At 46.4% G+C, this 5729-nt stretch overlaps 1 long non-coding RNA gene across 1 annotated transcript; it reads right to left on the reverse strand.

Annotated features, from left to right (window-relative positions):
- Positions 1-353: 353 nt before the first annotated feature.
- Positions 354-990, reverse strand: LOC123050439 (uncharacterized). Its single transcript, XR_006423771.1, has 2 exons — positions 792-990; positions 354-686 (listed from the first exon to the last, which is right to left on the reverse strand). It is a non-coding gene; the product is annotated as an uncharacterized lncRNA (long non-coding RNA).
- Between the last annotated feature and the right edge of the window lie 4739 nt (positions 991-5729).

A 5729-nucleotide genomic window follows, 5' to 3' on the forward strand; every position in this document is an offset into this window, starting at 1 on the left:
AACATAAAAATGATTCTACTTTTTGCAGGAAAACAGACAAGTTATTAGAGGGGAGTCGAAAATTGTGTGTGCAACGACTAGGTGATAATTATGAAGTTATAGCTCACACTTTTTTATTGGTCTACATAGATATATATGAAGTGTCATATTTTCGACAGGGTAATTGAAGTTCTCGCATCAGTTAAAGAAGTTGAAGCATGATAATACACCCATTTCCAACTACAAGTTGCAAAAATAAGTAAAGGACAGAAATATAGCATTGGAGACTTTAGCCACCCCCACAGTAACAGAAATGAATGGCAGAAGGGTCACGGAACCCTACAATTTTTTGCAGAGGTGCCCGAAATTCCTGCAACTGAAACATCCATAGAACATTAGGCTACGCATTGTCACCCAACAAAACATTCCCAATGACAGATGTAAATAGATGGTCCAGAAGAACGATCTCGATTAACACCGACAAGAAACACCTAGCTACGCCCACAAAAGGAGGGTACAAAAAAGCACATCAAACAACAGCAAGACCGTAACATCGACAGAAGTAAATAAATGAACAGAAGCTGCTAGCAACATGACCTATTTCTTCTTCTACCCTACTAGCTCGGCGACCGACGGCATCGTCTCCCTGGCTGGTGCCGACGTCCGCGCGCGCTGCCACCGCTCCCCGGACATCGAGCGCATCTGATCTATCCTTCACACACGGATTCAAGATCAAAGAAGCTCAGAATCGTACGCCTGCAGAACACGACTGAAACAAAGAGAGTAGGAATGAAGAAGCAACCAATGTATACCAGGCTATATATCACCGGCCAATGACCTGATCATCGACCCCGACATGGCGACATGCCGTAGATAGATGTCACGAGCACATACATCTCTCTCTGCCGAGCTCGGATAGAAGAGGGGAGACCAGGAGGGGAACACCTCCGGCCGGTCCCCGAGGGCTGCCCACGGGAGCCGCGGGTGATTTTATAGCTGCCTTGTCGCGGCACGTCGACTAGTTGAAGCCATTTAGGCATGGGGTGCCGTAGTGGCCAGTGGATCATATGCATGGCTATGGCAGCGTAGCTCGTGTCGTTTCCTCTAGGGGCATGGGCCGCCATGCCGTGCCCTGAGCTCTGAGCTCTGAGCTCTGACTCTGAGGGAGATCGTGCATGCATGCATCAGTGCATCTGTTGCTTGTTGCATGCAAAGGGCTTGTCGTCTCCTTTGACGCTCGGGAAAAGGCCCCGAGATTCTCCCACGCGCGCGCGTCGCTTCTTCCATGCAAAACAAAACAAATCAAAAATACTCAAATTGAGTGCAAGATGCGCGCGGCACACCATACATTTGCAAAGATATGGGGCGCCGTACCTCTGCTGAACTGGTGATCAACGTGCGATCTGCATACATTCAACATGATCAACTTGATGCAGGGTGCTGGCTACAGGCGCTTCATTCATGCATGCATGCATGCTGCCGAGTAGTAGATGTTACTACACTGCTACGCTTAGGCGCTTAGCTGTCAGCACCATGGTGAAAGTGAAACATGCGACACATCAAGGCAACATTAGGATCCGCCCTCCCCCAGCCCCCTCTGGTGAGGTACGTACGCAAGATCTCACAAGTATTCAAATTTGAAAGTTGCTGGTTCTTGAGTCTGAACTAGGAGCATTAGAGCATATATAGCCGGACGCATAAAACCCTCTCTCATACGACCGCGGACGCGCTCGGTCAGTGACCGGATAGGAGAGAAAAGGAAAAAAAAAGTGACCCAACCGGACCCCTCATATCATCCCTATATGTGCGGACTGTCCGCGAACCCTCATATTGAGGATAAATGTAGGGAGGATATGAGGGCTCGCGGACGCGCCCGGGCGCACCCTGTCAGTCCGTCACGTAGGATGCGGCCCCACCCGGACCACCTTTTCTCTTTCTTTATTCATTCTTTTCTTTCTCTCTCTTCATCTCCACCAATCACGTATGTGCAAGTGCCCGGTCATATGAGGAAGAAAATGAGGAGCGTGGCTGCGCGGATGAAAAAATAGGGGTTCAAAACGGACGCGCCCGGTCCCGCAGGCGTTCAGGGGGTCATATTTGCTAACTCATGATGTAGATGCTTTTAGTGACTGAGGTTTGGGGACAACACTTTGTTTGATCCACCTGTCTGAATAGATGGCAGCAGATGGCCAGGGGTGGAACAGAAACATTGAAGCTAATTATAGAGGACATAAGGGGCTTTTAGATGAGTTTGATAGGCTAGACAAGTTAAGTGAGTCTCGGGTTTTATCTGTCGAAGATATATTATCCCAACGACAATGCCAAGAAAGCATGACGATGATGTTGCAGTGAGAGGGGATAAAGTGGCAAAGATCGCATGAGAAAGAATTACATGAGGATTAACACTAGGTATTACTCCCTCTGTTCCAAAATACTTGTCGTGGTTTTAGTTCGAATTTGAACTAAAAACATGACAAGTATTTTGGAACGGATGGAGTAGCATTCTAAAGAAAATGGGAGGAGGAGGAAGAATTTCATTCACCAGTAACATCGAGAGGATGGAATTGTTGAGGGACAAGAAAATCTCAAACCTATATCACAAACTTCTACAATAACTTGTTTGGTAAACCAAAACAATCCAGTTTGTTCCTGGATCCAAAAGGGATAAAAATAATTTCTAGTGAGGACCAAACTAGTTTAACACAAATGTTCACAATAGAGGAGTCGTGGGATTTGTGTTTGGCATGGAATGAAATAAAACAGTCAAACATGATGGGTGTGACCTTGGCTTTTGCCTATTCAAGCTGCTAGTGGATTTTTTGAAAAATGCATTAGATATAGATAGATTGAATTATAGTATTATCACCCTAGTACCTAAAGCTAGTGATGCAAACAAAATTCAAAAGTACAAACCCATCTGTCTTTTAAATATTGTTATCAAAATCATTACTATGGTGCTAGTCAACCCCCTTATCAAGATTATTAAGGGTGTAATCTCTGCCTCCTAGACCACCTTCTTGAAGGGTACGCACATTTTGGAGGGAATGGTAATCCTCTCTGAAACCCTAAATGATTTACATAACAAGAAAGGCCTGAGGGTTCTCTCCAAAATAGACTTTGGAAAGGTGTTTCAGAAGGTCAATCGGTCTTTCCTTCTTCGAACAATGAAAAAGGGTTTCCCTAGTAAACACAATGACTAAATCATGAAGATTATGTCGGGGGTGTGGGGGGAGGTCAAAACGAAAGTTAATGTGGACATTGGACCTTACTTTCACACCCATCAAGGTCTTAGACAAGGTGGTGGGAGGGCACGTTCGCCTTTGTTGTTTGATCTTGATGTAGATGTTATTTACATAATTGATATTAGAGTTGTAAGATAAGGATAGATTATTGTCTTAGCTTCCCATCTCGTGGATGGTAGTGTGTCCATCCTATAGTATGTTGATGACCCTCCTCTTGCAGGATGATTTGGAGCAAGCCGAGAACACGAAGTTCGTTCTCTACCTCTTAGAACAAACGTCGGGTATAAAAAATTCATATTTCATAAGAGTGATTTGTTTGTATTGAAATGGCTAAAGAAAGATCACACGTGTTTGAGGTGTTTTTTTACATGTAATGGGGAGAGATACCCATGATGTATTTGGGTGATCCCGTAGATGAAAAAAGACTTAGGAATAGTGGTTGGAGTGGTTTAGCAGAGAATTTTGAGATCTAAATTGTTGGAAAGGAAGTAACTTAAATATTGGAGGCATAACTACTCTCATTAACTCATTCCTCTCAAGTATCATGTATCCCTCTATACATGCTCCTTTCTACTTGATCTGTAAGTGGGTTAGAAAGAGCCATGATATGCTTAGAGAGCTTTATCTGGAGTGGGGGTAAGACCGGGTAGAAATAGTATCTGTTCTCCTGGTCCTTAGTTTGCCTCTCGAAAGACTAGGGGGTGATAGGGATCTTAGACCTATGAATGTTGCTTTGTTTTCAAAGTGGTTATAGAATCTCTCAATTCTCCTTTAGATATCACCGCCAAGGCAATTCCCAATCACTAGGGGCAGGCCTTGAGGCGTCCTCCAAACCTTTTGGGGTAAATCACCAATTGGTTCAACATGTAAGAAATCTTACCGCCTAGGAGTCTCCAACCTCCAAGAGTAACAAGATCGAAGGGGGAAACTTAGAACTTAATAAAATAAAGAAAAGCTTAGGTCAAAAGAGAGGGCACAGGTGGATCTACGTTTGTGTGAAATCTCTTATCAAACTCTCAAAAATCCCTCAAAGAAATCTTCAATTTGGCGTGGGGAAAACGAGAGAGACTCAAATGGATCTCGCTTGGAATATCTTGAGTGCGTTCACCACCTACCAAAGTGGTAGGTTGCTTATATAGGTGGGTGGGAAGGAGTCATTTTACCTAAAAAGTGTCCGGTTAAACCGCGCAGCGGACGATTTCTGGCCACGGGGAGATAGAGGCGGTTAGGTAGAGTACCTCCAGAACTCAGGGCCCGGTTATACCCATGCGGGATCGAGAGCAGACGGTAGTGTGGCCGGTCACACCGAGTGGGTGAGGACCCCAACACCATTACCCACATAGTCAACCAGGCACCTGGTTATACTAGGCATAAGTGCCTTGTTATACCGGCAACAGCCTACGAGTAATCAGTGTTGGGAGAACGTAGCATGCAATTTCAAAAAAATTCCTACGATCACGCAAGATCTATCTAGGAGATGCATAGCAACGAGAGGGGGAGAGTGTGTCCACATACCCTCGTAGACCGAAAGCAGAAGTGTTATGTTAACGCGGTCGATGTAGTCGAACGTCTTCACGATCCAACCGATCCAAGTACCGAACATACGGCACCTCCGTGTTCAGGACACATTCAGCTCGATGACCTCCCTCGAACTCTTGATCTAGTAGAGGGTCAAGGGAGAGTTCCGTCAGCACGACGACGTGGTGACGGTGATGGAGATGTGATCCGCGCAGGGCTTCGCCTAAGCACTATGACGCTATGACCGGAGGAGTAAACTGTGGAGGGGGGCACCGCACACGACTAAAAGAATTCTTGGTGTGCCTTCGGGTGCCCCCTGCCCCTGTATATAAAGGAGGAGGGGAGGAGGCCGGCCACCAGGGGCGCGCCAAGGAGAGGGGAGTCCTACTAGGACTCTAGTTCTAGTAGGATTCGCCCCCTTTTTTCCTTTCTACCGGAGGGGGGGGGAGGGGAAGGAGAGGGAGTAGGAGAAGGAAAGGGGGGGTGGCGCCCCCTTCCCTAGTCCAATTCGGCCTCCTCCCTTGTGGGGGGCGCACCAGCCTCTTGTGGGCTGGTTAGCCTCCCTCCTATGGCCCATATGGCCCATATCTTTCCCCGGGGGGTTCCGGTAACCCCTCTGGTACTCCGGTATGTACCTGATACACTCTGGAACTCTTTCGGTGTCCGAATACTACCTTCCAATATATCAATCTTTACCTCTCGACCATTTCGAGACTCCTCGCCATGTCCGTTATCTCATCCGGGACTCCGAACAATCTTCGGTCACCAAAACACATAACTCATAATATAAATCGTCATCGAACGTTAAGCGTGCGGACCCTACGGGTTCGAGAACTATGTAGACATGACCGAGACACATCTCCGGTCAATAACCAATAGCGGTACCTGGATGCTCATATTGGTTCCTACATATTCTACGAAGATATTTATCGGTCAAACCGCATAACAACATACGTTATTTCCTTTGTCATCGGTATGTTACTTGCCCGA

This window comes from Triticum aestivum, chromosome 2D, assembly GCF_018294505.1.
Source record: "Triticum aestivum cultivar Chinese Spring chromosome 2D, IWGSC CS RefSeq v2.1, whole genome shotgun sequence".
NCBI classification, from domain to species: domain Eukaryota; kingdom Viridiplantae; phylum Streptophyta; class Magnoliopsida; order Poales; family Poaceae; genus Triticum; species Triticum aestivum.